Below are 15,025 nucleotides of genomic sequence, written 5' to 3'. Positions count from 1 at the left end.
TTGTATGCTTGCATTTAACTTGCTGTGCACTCAGCGTTTATGGGCAACTCAAAGTGCTTACAGTGGGGCTGGGTTTTGTCTCATGAAAACACTGAGTAAACTGGAAAGAAGTGGTCTGCCTTTCCCGTCTGTGCTCCAAAGGGATTTCTTCTGGATGTTGACCGACATAAAGGCATTTATAGAAGTAATAGTAAGTTGAAGCATGTTCAACTTACCTCTCTGTATGTTTCCTCTTCATCGGCCCCCTTTTAAAGAGGTTCCCTTTTCTCCATAAATTGGAGTTGGACTACAGGAGCCAAAGGAGCCCTTTTCTGAGACCACAGAATTTTCAGGGAAATTTTCCAATGTTAACTTATCGGTTGTCTATTTTTAAAACATGTTGACGAATTAAGCACATTAGTGCCAGGCCTGTGCCAGGCTTATGTTTCTCTCCCTGCACACACAGGCTTTCAAGACAGGCAGCGCAGAGGGTGTTTGAAAATATGAGGGCAAAATACAAGGAAGTTAATAAAGGAAATGAGCCCTTAGTGGTGCCCTTATGTGGATGCACGCATTCATTTTCTACATCTTCCTATGGGATGAATACTTTCTATATTCATGTTCTATATTTTGTATTGTGGTCCACTGGAATGGAACAGGGAAAAGTGACTGGGACGATTTTTAAAACACCTCTCAAGAGGACAAAGAGACTTCCAGGGACCAGGAAAATGTTTCCTGAGATTTCAGTTCTAAAGAAACGCATCGTGTCACGTCTTTGTTGTCTTGGCTTTGATTTTCTTGTCTTTCTTGCACGTGCTGTATCTTTCTGAGACCCACACAAGTTCCCTCTCCAGCTTCCTTGCCCATTGTGTTTTTCTCGCCAACAAGCTGGATTCTGAGCATGTGCGGTGAGCCGATGCACGCGCCTTGCACCCCTCTCTGTGCAGGGGGCGCTAGTGAGCATTGTGCCCTCTTCTGTCAAGGTTCCAAGACCTGCGCCTTCTGTGACCGTAGTGTGGTTTACTTGTCTTCCCACATTGTTCTTTCATGCCAATGTCTTCATTTTTAATTTCTTTATCTTTTAAAAAAATGGCTGTTAAATATTTCAAAGACATGGAAAAGTACAGAGTGGAGCATAATAAACATTTGCCCCAAATCCAGACTTTGCAGATGTTATCTCTGGTCCTCTGTACTACAGATGCCCTTTCATGCTCTCAAAACGGTCACTATTTGGGTATGCTTGCTTGAAATAGCATCTTTCTTTCTTTGGTTTTTTATTTATTTAATCTAGTATCTTTCTTCTTATTCCTGTGACTTTATCTAACCTGCATCTTCATTTCATTTACTGATGTGTGTGGGCCCACTTCAGCCATCATATTTTGAGTTTCATTTACCTTTCCTAACTTCTGAAGGATTAAACAAGTGATTTTATTCTTTTAGTATTTTTTAACTAGTTAGGAGATGCCTTTCTTTCTTAATGATTGCCCTAATAGGTCATGTGAATTTGGGTTAACCCCTACTCTCCATTCCCCACTCCCAGCATGGAGCAGGATTACAAATCTCAAAAGACTTTTCTGCTCGTGGCCCCAGCCTCACAGCAAATCTTCCCTGAAAACTGCTGGGGTGGTGGAGAGTTTTTCTGTTTCCTGTTGCTGGTAGGATAACACTTCATCACTTCTGCCCTTCTTCAAGAGCTCAGTTCCAATTTCTCCTGTGGTTGAGAGCATCCCTCAGCCCTGGGTTCCTTCTGGGCCAGGTAGCACCAGCTCCTCTCAGCACTCCATCTTTGAATAACCTCTGTGTACCTAGAAATGCCTTTTCCTTCCTTATAATCTCACCTATTTAAAAAATAATTGTGTTGTATGTTACAAATCATTTCTGTTGGAATGATGATGCTTCTCACTTCTGCCAACATCTCTTTACTTGTTTTCTTATTGAATTATACTCTTGCTTTGTTTTGTTTGTTTTATTTTGGTAAATTACCTCATGTATTTTTTGAAAAAGAGAAAAAATGATTACATGAGTTAGTAAATGAATGAATAAATAATAATAGGGGAATTTGTTACCTGGAAAGGATGAATAAAGGGAAATATTTTCCTGATTAAAGGGTCCTACATCATTTTTATTTAGCTCATAATTTTTAAATCTGGCACTAGTTTCAGAATTTGAATGCATGTATTTGATAAGAGCTGGCCCCTCATTCTGGAGTTCTCTCACTCTATCTGCATGGTGCCATAACTTTATCAGAGATGTTAACTACATTAAAAGATGAGAGTGATTAAGCATGAATTGTTTTTGATTTTTATAGTACTTTCATTCAGAGTATCTGCCAAAGTAAGTGAGCTGTGTTAAACCAAGCTTGGAGGCAATTGTCACAACAAGGATGCGTGTTTTCTAATAAGGTTTAGTTTAGCATCAGGTGTTTCATTAGCCCAAGTTAAATTAAAAATGATGTACCTTTCAAAATAACTAAGAGTAAACTATAAATGTCTTACCACAAAAAATAAATGAGCTGATGGTTATGTTAATCAGTTTGATTTCAGCATTCCACACTGTATATCAGTTCATCACATTGTACCTCAAAATGCATACAGTTATAATTTAATAAAAACTAAATTTAAAAAATAAAAACACAAATAAGTAAAAATGATGATATTTCACTTTAAAAAATTAAGAGCTAGGCACAATATCTCGTGTGTGTAATTCCAGTGACCCAGGAGGCTAAGGTAGGACGATTGCTTGAGCTCAGGAATTCCAGGAGTTCAAGACCAGCCTGGGGAATATAGTGACACACTATATAAAAATAAAGGAAATTAGAGTGGCACCTGTGGCTCAAAGGAGTTCAGTCACCAGCCCCATATGCCAGAGGTGGCGGGTTCAAACCCAGCCCTCAGCCAAAAACTGCAAAAAAAAAAAAAAAAAAAAAAAAAGAAAAGAAAGAAAGAAAATTACATTGTATATTGCAGCAATACCCTGAACCCCATAAATGCATCAATGTACAAAGTTATGATTTAATAAAAAAAAAAATTAAAAATAAAGAAAGAAAGAAAATTAGTTGGAGGTAGTGGTGCACACCTGTATTCATGGTGATTCCACCCTTGGGAGGCTAAGGCAGGAAGTGCACTTGAGCCCAAGAGTCAGAGGCTGCAGTGAGCTACGATTAGGCCACTGCACTCCAGTCTGGGTGACACAGCAAGACCTTGTCACCCCCCCCAAAAAAAAGCCAAATTATGGTACTAAACATAGAACGATTATTTCTTCTCAGGTTCTTTAATACTGTATTTCAATTTTATCACTCATTTTATCACTCAATGCTCATTAATTCTTTAACAATCATTTCAAAGCCACTTTAATTTTGTCATTATGTCAAAAAAAAGAAGAAAATTTAATGGTAGTATTGTCTATGTCTGTTGAAAGAAGACTTGATTTTTTAAACACAAATGATGGAGAATAACTATTGTGAGGACAATTCACTTTGGTGGGTAACCAAATTTATGGTCCAGAATATTGGACACCACAAAAGTAAGTGACACCGTAAGTATCTTCATACAGCAGATGTGAATCTTAGGGCAAATCAAAACAGAAAGGAAGGAAGAGGAAAGAAACAAAGAAAGGAGAGGGAAGAAGGAAGGTGACCAAAGCAGGAGATAATTCTCACCCCCAGGACAAATGAACCACTTTGCTTTTACTGAGATGGACCCAGCAGTAGCTTCAACTGAGAGTCAGGAAGTGCCTCACAAGTGGTGACTGCAATGTCGGTCAGGCATCTGCTTCCTCCCTGCGCCATCACAGGCCAGAGGCAGTGTGTGGTCTCCTCCTCTGCTGGCCCACACTGTGCTTCTCACCCTCATTCCCCAAGAGGGCAGCATGCGCACTCTGAGCACTGTGACGGAGGAGCAGACCAAGATATAGAGCAAACAGGTATCCATACCTCCCCACATGAGGAAACCTCCCAGCCTGCCTCATGCCATGTCAGCTTATCTCCCAAGACTGAGCCCTCAAGACAGCCTGGACCTAGCTGCAGGGAAGCTTGGACCATGTAGCCTGTGGGCTGGGTAACCAGGTGCCTAGCCAACAATCCTGTCATCATGGGAAGATGGACAACTCAGGAAAACCAGTAATCTCTCCAGGAATGAAAACCGTTTTTTGGTGTTAACTGTACGCCAGTCCCTGCTAGAGTAAGATTTGAGGAACAACAGCGATCAACAAGGATCTGAACATACTTTTACTGAGCCTTGGCTTCATAACGAGGGATATATTCTGAGCATTTACAATAGAAATGAAAAATTCATCATAGATACTCATATATGCATTTAGTCAGTCCTGTTGGAGTCATTCAAAAGCTACTTATTGGCCAGGTGTAGTGGCTCATGCCTGTAATCCTAGCACTCTGGGAGGCCAAGGCAGGAGGATCCCTTGAGCTCAGAAGGTTGAGACCAGCCTGAGCAAGAGTGAGACCCTGTCTCTACTAAAAATAGAAAAATTAGCTAGGCATTGTGTTGGGCACCAGTAATTCCAGCTATTCAGGAGGCTAAGACAAGAGAATCACTGGAGCCTAAGAGTTTGAGGTTGCCATGAGCTACTATGATGCTAGGGTACTCTACCCAGGGCAACAGAGTGAAATTCTGTCTCATAAAAACAAAAACAAAAAAAAAACAAAAAAGAAAAACTACTTCTGAGGGTCCCTAAAGCAAAAACAGGTAGAGATGCTGAGAAAGTAGCAGTAACCCCCCATAGTCATTCTCTTAATAATTTACATTTTATTAAGGAAGACAACAATCAAGTAATAAACAAATACCCATATAATAATTCAATTATGATAAGCTTCAATAAAAATAAAGCAGGTACTGTGAGTTGAATGTTTATATCCCCATGAAAATTTATATGTTGAAGCCCCAGAACCCAGTGTGAGTGTTTATAGTGGGGCTGCTGGTGGGCAGTCAGGCTTCCATGAGGTTGTGAGTGTGGAGCCCCCAGTTTGGGCTTAGTGTCCTTAGATGAAGCGCCCTCAGAGAGCCTGCTTCCTCCTCCTGGCACGTGAGGACAAGAAGCGGCCATCTACAAGCCAGGGAGGGGTCCCTCGCCAGCAACCAAATAGGCTAGAACCTTGATCCAGGACTTTCCAGCTGCCCAGGCAGTGAGAGTGAATGTCTGTTGTTTTAGCTGCCCCGTCTGGTCTGTCATATGTTGTCACAACAGAAGAAAGGACGGAGGCAGCAAAACAGGAGGCGAGAGAGTGAGGGAAGGTCTGATTCAAAGGAGAGTGGTCTGGGAAGGTCTCACTAGCTAGGCGGCTTGGAAACAGAATGAATGAGAAGGGAATTACTGGCTATTTGCCAGAAAGGAACCCACAGTGTGTTCAATGCAAACGGGCAGCTGGCCTGAATGGAGCTTGCTGGGCAGAAGTGATGGACAATGGGGTCAGAGGAGCAGGTCATGTCGGCCCTTGCAGGGCACTGTGAGAACTTTGGATTTCATACTGAGTGAGGCAGGAAATTCTGGATGATTCTAAGCAGAGGATACGATCTGACTGTTTTCAGCATACCACTGCTGCTGCTGCAGGGCAGGATGAGGACCAGCGTGGAAACAGGGGGACCAAGTGAGACATGATGGCTTGTACTGGGGCGGCACTGGAGGTGGTGAAAAGCAGCCAAATTCTGGGACAGATTGTGCAGGATGAGTAGACAGGTCTTGCTGATGAATTGGACATGAAGAGTATGAGAAAGTTAAGTGTTGGGGGTTTGGGGGGTTTGTTGTGTTGTTTTTCTGTAAATGGCAACCACCTGTACATTTATGGAAAGTGAGGATCCCAGAGAAGGGACAGTTTGGGGAAGGGCATGGACTCAAGAGCTCAGCTTTGGACGTCAAAGATGTGTACGTACGTTAGACAGTGAGGTGCTGGAGTTTTATGGAGTGGGAGGCTATGATTCTCCAGTTCATGGGAGAGTTGGGTGGAGATATAACCTAGAAAATCCAGAGTTGATGTGGGATTTAAATCCAGGGATGAATGAGCTCACCTGTGGAGTGAGTGCAGAAAGAGAAGATTCTGGGCCTTCTGGGGAATAGCATGTGTCTGGAATTTCAGATCAGTCCTTATCCTCCCTTTACAGTAGAAGCTGTTTCCTCAGCCAAATGTAACCCCTTTTGCCTTTCCCCGTCTTAGGACCTCTAAGTGGCCAGAACATCACAGAACTAAGTCCTATTATTAGAAAAAGGCTACTGTAATGGAGACAAATATCTAAATGCTCTTTGTTCTTTTCAGTTTTGTTTTGTATGCTTTCCGAATCTCTTTCATTCTTAAGTTCTTTCATTTAAAGAGGAGGAATTTATATTATTTCACACTAACTTATAATTAAAAGAAAAGTTTGCCTTCTGCACTTCTCATAATCCTTTTGAATATCACATAGTTGAAATGAACAGAGAGCTGATGAAAGTCTTGCTGGGGAGGAGGGAAAGGAAGCCAGGGAGACAGGGGATGAACGTCATCATGTCTGACAGAATTCCAGGGAAGGACACAATTATTTCCCCAAAGAAATGGCTTACAATTAATAAATAAGATTTTTAGTCTACAGGTGGGAACATGTGTCTCTTCTGGGTTTTTCCTGTCAACAAATGTTCTTCTCATCCCTGTCTTGGCTGCTTTTAAGCAATAAACTGAGAAGAAGCAGAAAGGGAAAAAGACCTTGTCTCCAATCAGCTTCTTTCATATACTGCTAACAATACACTTAATTAAAACGCCAAAGTCAAAAAAAGTCCCTGAAAGTTGTAATTTTTGTTGCCCCATAACAGGGAAGAGTCAAGTTTTCTTTTCAATATTTACATAAGTCAATTATACTTGTGCCTTTAAAAGAAACAGTTTTGCAACCAGACAGTTAATTAAAATTGATTAAGTTACAGGAACATCTTGGTATGCTTAATGGGCCTGAACATGCTTTTGATAGAACAGGGAGGATAAATGGTTATAATTAAAAGCTTTTGACCAACTATTGCTTTGCCTCATGGCACTTCTTCTTCCCAGTGTCTTAGGCCTTTGAGCCTTCAATTACAAAGGATCATAGACTTTGCAACTTATAAACAACAGAATTTATCTCTTATGGTTCTAGAGGTGCAAGTCCAAGATTAGGATGCCACCATGGTGGATTCTGGTGAGCAACTTCTTTGGGTTGCACACTGCTGCCTTATTGTTTCCTCACATGGCAGAAAGAGAGAGCTAGTTCTTTGACCAGTTCTCATAAGGGCACCAATTCCATTTGTGAGGGCCCCACCCTCATGACCTAATTGCATCCCAAAGTCTCCAGCTCTAAATACCATAACATTGTGGGGTACGATTTCAACTGATAGTTCATTTATGTGTGGAGAGACAAAAGAATTCAGCCCATAACAATCTGGGAAGAGATGTACATCTGAACAAAAATGCCAACAGTCCATGGTTTCAGACACTCCACGGCTTCAGCATGAGTGTATCAGTGAGCATTAGAGCCACTCTGGATCTGAATTTAGGTTGTAACATACTTTTCTATATTAAAGAATATATCTTTTGCAAATATAGTTTTACTTTTTCTTTTCCATAGTGATTTTTGTTTTGTTTTGTTTTCTTGCCTAATATTCTCTGCTTAGAACCTCCAGCACAATGTGGGATAGAAATAGCCACAGCACACGTCTTTTCTTAGGAGAACAGCATTTAGGCTTTTTTTTTTTTTTTAGAAGCACGGTCTCACTCTGCTGTCCAGTCTGGAGTTCTATAGCACAACTATAACTATAACTCATTGCAGCCTCTAACTCCTAGCCTTAAACTTTCCTCCTTTGTCTCCCAAGCAGCTGGGACCACAGGCACACTATACCACATCCAACCCTATTTTTTTATTATTATTTTTTATAGAGATTAGTTCTTACTATGTTGCTGAGACTGATCCTAAACTCCTAGGCTCAAGTGATTTTCTGGCCTCAGCCTTCCAAAGTGTTGAAAGTGTGGTCATGAAGCACAGCACGCAGCCCAGGATGCAGCCTTTTACCATTAAATATGATATTAACTGTGAGATTTTCATAAAGATCTTTTAACAGATTAAGGAAACTATTTTATTTATAGTTTATTGAGTGTTTTTATTGTGAAATAATGTATCTTTTATAACAACAAAAAATAATGCTTTTTCTACAGGTAATGAAACAATCATGTGTTTTCTCTTTATTCTGTTAATATGATGTATTAGCTTGATTGATTTTCAAATATTAAACCAATCTCATATTTCTTGGGTAAATCCCATTTGGTCCTGATATATAAACCTTTTCATAGGTCCTGGATTTGGCTTGCTAATATTTTGTTAAATGTTTTTGTATCTGTATCCATAAGAGATACTGGCTTCTAGTTTTGTCTTCTTGTGATTCCTTTGTCTGATATCTGTATCAGGGTGATACTGACCTTAAAGAATGAGTTTAGAGCTGTTCCCATCTCTCTATTTTCTGGAAAAATTTTTGGAAGAGAAAAAATTGGTATTAATTCTTCTTTAAATCTTTGGGAAAATTTGCCAAAGTCATTTGAGATGCGATTTTACTAGTAAGTCATTTGTTTTTATAAAATATTAAATCAATCCCCTTGTTTTTTATAGGTAGAATTTATTCATATTTTCTATTTATTCTAGAGTCAGTTTTTGTGTGTCATAACATGCTTTCAAGAATGAATATCTCTTGGTTCAGCACCTGTTGCTCAGTGGTTACGGTGCCAGCCACATACACTGGGGCTGGCGGGTTCCAACCTGGACCAGGCCTGTTAAACAACAATGACAACTGCAACAACAACAAAAACAACAACAACAACAAAAACAGTTGGGCATTGTGGCAGCTGCCTGTAGTCCCAGCTATATGGGAGGCTGAAGCAAGAGAATAGCTTAAGCTCAAGAATTTAAGGTGGCTGTAAGCTGCAACTCCACAGCGTTCTACTGAGGGTGACATAGTGAGACTCTGTCTCAAAAAAAAAAAAAAAGAAAAAAAAAAGAATGAGTATCTCCACTTAAATTGGTTAGTGACATACTTTACATCAAAGCAAAAACAGATACTCAGCCATATCAGCAACACTATTTTCTTTTATCAGCCCTTAATAGGATTTGATGTTTGAAAAAAGAGCAAAGTGGCCTCCAGATACATCCAAAAACAACCAAGAGCAGCATTTCTCAGCTGCCCTTCTGACAAATGCTGCTCTTTCTTAGAAGACAAATAGAGTAGAAAGGCCAGAGTCAAATTCTAATACCTTCATTGTTTTCTCAGGTTCAAATAGGTCTTTTTGACCTGGTCCCAGAGTCTTCAGAGTTTCTATCTTCATAGCGGAATAATTATTCCTACAAAAAAAAAAATTGAAATGCATTTTAGAAAACAAGCACCTATCAAACTGGCTATAATACAAGAACCATATTTAAACTCTAATTCACAAAATAAATCACATGATTTGCACATATATTAAACACAACTATTATCACTAAATTTTTAATATGTGCATAGTTAAAGGCTAATGTAATTCTTAACCACTTGGCCACTGATAAGAAAATTCAAATAGGGCATAAACTAAGGAATATATAGATATTTGCTCAATATTTTAAATACTTCTTTAGAAAAAACTGAGTGCTTTGGCTTTTTCAAAACTTTCCTTTTTCAAAGGAAAAGAAATTTGGAAAAGTAATTGATTATAATTCTTCTCAAGCTTTCTACCTAACCATTAATGATATTGTATTGCTCAGAGAAAAAAATTATCTAGTCAGTGGATTAGGGTCCAATAAGGAAAACTAATTGTTTTGGGCATTTCAAAAAGGGAACTTAATACAGAGAAGTATTTACAGAATGAGGGAAAAGTTGAGAAATCAAATAGTATAGCCACCAATAGATTAGCAACAGGAGGTACATGCTACCACCTCTAGATTTTTAAGGAAACAGGATGGAGGTGGCATTAGACATGGCATTAGGCCTTCTTGCAGATGCTAGGACTAGGATGAGACTAGAGCTGAAACCAAAGTAGGTGGGTTATCTGACATAGAAAAAGTAGGAATTGTGGCTCATCTAGAAAATGACACCTAAGTGGAGAATAAGAAGAAATACCAAACTTCTTCTTTTCCCCTGCCTTCTTGTCTCCACCATTATTTCCCATTGGTAAAACCTAGCTAGAGGTATTTGGCAAAGAGTCTTGGGAATGGAATCTGTAGGAGATGGATGAAAATGTCTTTGAAATCTAACAGGAAATTATCAGTACACTTAGTGACACATTTCCCCAAATTTGTTGAATATGTACATCAATCTACAAGGGCAAGAATCCCTGCAAACAGCAAGCAGTATAAATACAAGTAAAACCACACATGCATATTATAGTCAAAATTCTGCAAATCAAAGAAAAAAAAGGAGACGAAAAAGCCATAAAGGTAGCCATTATAAAAAGATATTTACATGCAAGGGATCAATGGCAGGAATGATGGCAGACTTCTCATCAGAAAAAATGGAAGGCAGAAGACAATTGGACATCTTTAAACCATTGATATGAACACAATTGACCCTGAATTAAATATTCAACACAAATACCACTGTTTTAAATTGAGGTAAAATAAAAGCATTCTGCAACTAAAAGAAAGCTGGAAATAATTAACCACCAGCAAACCTACAATATGAGAAATGCTAATAGAAGTTTCTCAAGCTAATGTGAAATATCGAAGGAAACTTGAATCTAGGGAGAGAATGGAAAGCATTGGACATGTTCAATATATATGAGAGAGAATAAAAGGCCATACACTTATTCTTTATCAATTTCTCTAAAACTACATTGGGTAGTTTGATGCCAAAATAATAATATATACTAGGAATTCTAATGAGGAGGAGAATGTGATTACATTATTGCAACAATCATATGCATTTTTTGAAGTGGTGCAGTGTTAATGCTACATAGGTTCTGGTAGGTACATGTATATTTTAATTTTTGAGGAATCACTAAGAAATAAAAGTGGTATAGCTAAAAAGCCAATTGAGAAAATTTAAAAATACTGTAAGAATATTTAATTAATAAAAAATGGCAATAAAAGAGAAAAAGAGAAACAGAATGGAATGAGATAAATTGAAACAAACAGTACGATGGTAAATTTAAAATAATAGTCACAAATGTAATAAACTACAGAAACAAAATAAGTGAGACAAATAGCCATTAGATAAAAAGAGAACAAGATTAAATTCAAACATATTATTAAATGTGAAAGGACTAAACATTCCAAATAAAAATATGACCAAGCCACATACTACCTATGTAAGATATACTTTAACTCCACGAGTTAGTTGGACTGAAAGTGGAGAGATGGAGAATATACATGATGTGAATAACAGCATAAGAAAGCTACTGTACACTTATTAATATTAGACAAAGTAGATAAGAAGGCAAAATGTATTAACAGATTTAAAAAGATACTAAATAATAGTAGAAGTATTGAAATACCTGTCAATTCTCAGGAAACTAAAACATGATAGAAATTTAGATGAGCATATAACTATGGAAACATAAAATCATAAAATGTGCTTATACCTAATAAAAGAGTAATAAAAATACAGGTAAGTAAAAACTTAACTTTTACTAAGCCATAAAAGAGTCTTATACATGTCTGACAAAACCAAAGAAAAAATTAGACAAATCCGTAATCATAATTATATACACATAATATCTCTTTTCTATCCCTTACTATACAGATAAGGATATAGAACATCTGAACAATATTATCAGCCTCCTAGAACTAATTGATATTTTATGAACACTAAACCCAACTGCAAAATAAATGTTTTCTTAAACTCCACAATATACTCACTTTAGGCCATGAAAGCATCTCAACAAATTTTAAAAGACTGAAAAAAATTTGAGAAGAGAAATACATGATGATCTGATGTCTAACCACACTAAAATCAAATTAGAAATATTAACAATAGAATAGCTACACCTATCCCCAAATATTTCAGTGTGAAACTATATACTTTTGACTAACCCCTGAGTCAAATGAGAAACTTTAAAATGTTTGAATATCAAAGTAAAATAAAAAATATCAGAATGTGTGGATGTAATTAAATCAACAATTTAGAGTGGAAATTGTGGCTTTGAAATACTTTGAAAATAGAAAAAAGAAAATTGTCCAAATTTCTAACTTAGAAATCCAGAAAAAGTTGAGTAAATTATTATAAAATCAAGCAAATAGGAAGGAATAGATATTTAAAGATAGTAGAATAAATCAATCTAATGGAAAACAACCAGTAAAAAATAATAATAATGATAAGTATTTGGCCATTTAGAAGTTTAAAAATTCCTAAACCACTATCAAGACTGATCAAGAAAGGAAAAGAGAGAGAATAACAAAGCACTCAAACTGACAATGTATGAAGGAAAGGAGTACTAACTACAGATCCTACAGACATTAACAGGATAAATAAGGAATACTATAAATTACTTGAGACCAAATAATTTATAATTCAGATAAAACGAAAGAATTCTGTGAAAAGACAATTTAACAAAACTAAAACGTGGTAGAAATTTAGATGAGCATATAACTATTAAATTTATTGAGTTTGTTTTTAAAATTCTTCCCACAAAGGAAAAACTTCATACTATGATATCTACATGAATTCCATCAAACATTTTAAGAAAATAAGGTGGAATGTATTGTTCAAATATTGACATTTTATAACTGTGAATGGATAAAAATGTCCTATTTATGGAAAGAAGTTAAATGGTTGGTGCTACAAACCAAAGGCCATATCTACACTATCTATACGAAATCTAGTTAAAATAATAAGATAAAGGTTGGAAGTAAAGAGTGGAGAATAGATATTCCAGGACCAGTATACAAATTAAAGAAAGCTACAATAAATAATAAATTTTCAGCAACACAGAATTCAAACTGAAAAGCATTCAGCATTAAAAAAAAAAAGTTTTTGTTATGCTGCAATCACAAAGAAAATTTAACAATCAAAAAATTTTTATGCACTCTACCATTTATTTAATTATTTTTGTAAATCATAAATGCATAGATCATGTATATATTAATGCATTTATGGGGTACAATGTGTTGATTTCATATAGAATTAGGAGCATTTACATCACACTGGTTAATATATACCTCATCTCATTTACTTAATTAGTGTGTTAAGACATTTATACTCTCTACTTAACATATCTGAAATGTACCCTTGCGTTATGCACCATAGGTATGATCCCATCATTCACCTTCCTTTGATCTGACCTTCCCCTCCCATCCCGTCCTCCGTCCCCTCCCATCCCCCCTTCTCCCTTCTTCATCCTGGGCCATAGTTGTGATCTGTTCTTCATATGAAAATGTGAATGACTGTAAATTGGTTTCATAATAGTACTGTGTATGTTTAATATTTTTTCTCCATTCTTGAGATACTTTACTAAGTAAGATATGTTCCAGCTCCATCCATGTAAATGTAAAAGAGGTAAAGTCTCCATCTTTTTATATTCCATGGTACACATAATATTCCATTACATGGTATACATATACCACAATTTATTGATCCATTCATGGGTCGATGGGCACTTGGGCTTCTTCCATGACTTGGCTATTATGAATTGAGCTGCAATGAAAAATATGGTGCAAATATCCTTGTTATAAATTGATTTTTTGTTTTTTGGTCTTTTCCTCTATACCTAGTAGAGGATTACAGGATCAAATGGCAGATCTACTTTTAGATCCCTGAGTATTCTCCATACTTCTTTCCAAAAGGGATGTATTAGCTTGCACTTCCACCAGCAGTGCAGAAGTGTTCCCTTTTCTCCACATCCACGCCAACATCTGTAGTTTTGGGATTTTGTTATGTGAGCCACTCTTACTGGAGTTAGATGATATCTCAAAGTGGTTCTGATTTGCATTTCTCTGATGATTAAAGATGATGAGCATTTTTTCATGTGTCTGTACACCATGCACCTATCTTCTTCAGAGAAGCTTCTGTTCAAGTCCCTTGCCCACAATGAAATGGGATTACTTGTTCTTTTTTTATTAGTAAGTGTGAGTTCTCTGTGGATTCTGATTATCAAAGCTTTGTCAGAAGTATAACCTGCAAATGTCCTATCCCATTCTGGGGGCTGTCTGCTTGCTTTACTTACTGTGTTCTTGGTTGTGCAGAAGCTTTTTAGTTTGAACAGATCCCAGTAATGTATTTTTAGTGTTGCTTAAATTGCCCAGGGGGTCCTCCTCATAAAGTATTCTCCCAGGCCAGTTTCTTCAAGTGTTTCTCCCGCACTCTTTCCAAGAATCTTTATAGTTTCGTGTCTCAAGTTTAAATCTTTTATCCAATGAGAGTCAATTTTTATTAATGGTGAAAGGTGTGGGTCCAATTTCAGTCTTCTACAAGTCCCCAGCCAATTCTCCCAAATTTTAACCATTTGTTAAATAGGGAGTCTTCCTCCCCATTTCTATTTTTGATGGGCTTATCAAATATCAAATGATGATAAATGTCTGGTTTCATCTCTTGGTTCTCAATTCTGTTCCATACATCTACCTCTCTTTTTTTGTGCCAATGCCATGCTGTTTTGATCACTGTAGATTAATAGTATAGTTTGAAGTCTAGTAGCATGATTCCTCCTGATTGTTTTTATTTCTGAGTAATGTCTTGGCTATTCAAGTTTTTTTCTGGTTTCATATAAAATGAAGTACTATTTTTTCCAGATCTTTAAAGTACAACAGTGATGCTTTGATAGGCATTGTATTAAATTTGTAAATTTCTTTGGGTAATAAGGACATTTTAACCATATTGATTCTTCCCAGCCATGAGCATAGTATATTTTTCCATTTGTTAACATCTTCAGCTATTTCTTTTCTCAGAATTTCATAATTCTCTTTATAGAGATCTGTCACATCCTTTGTTAGGTAAATTCCCAAATATTTCATCTTCTTTGGCACAATTGTAAAGGGAATAGAGTCCTTGACTATTTTTTCAGCTTGACTATTATTGGTATATATACATTAGAATTCTACCAAACCTTTAAAGAGGAACTAGTATCTATATTACTTAACCTTTTCCAAAACATTGA

At 36.9% G+C, this 15,025-nt stretch overlaps 1 protein-coding gene across 1 annotated transcript in view; it reads left to right on the top strand.

Moving 5' to 3' along the window:
* The window catches only part of ADCY2 (adenylate cyclase 2), a 398,303-nt gene that overhangs the window by 313,107 nt on the left and 70,171 nt on the right, over positions 1-15,025 (top strand). The window lies entirely within an intron of this gene.

The sequence above is a fragment of the Otolemur garnettii genome, unplaced genomic scaffold (assembly GCF_000181295.1).
Source record: "Otolemur garnettii isolate 467f Iridium unplaced genomic scaffold, OtoGar3 scaffold00033, whole genome shotgun sequence".
In the NCBI taxonomy this organism is placed as follows: domain Eukaryota; kingdom Metazoa; phylum Chordata; class Mammalia; order Primates; family Galagidae; genus Otolemur; species Otolemur garnettii.
This window is presented reverse-complemented; position numbering and strand designations above follow the sequence as displayed.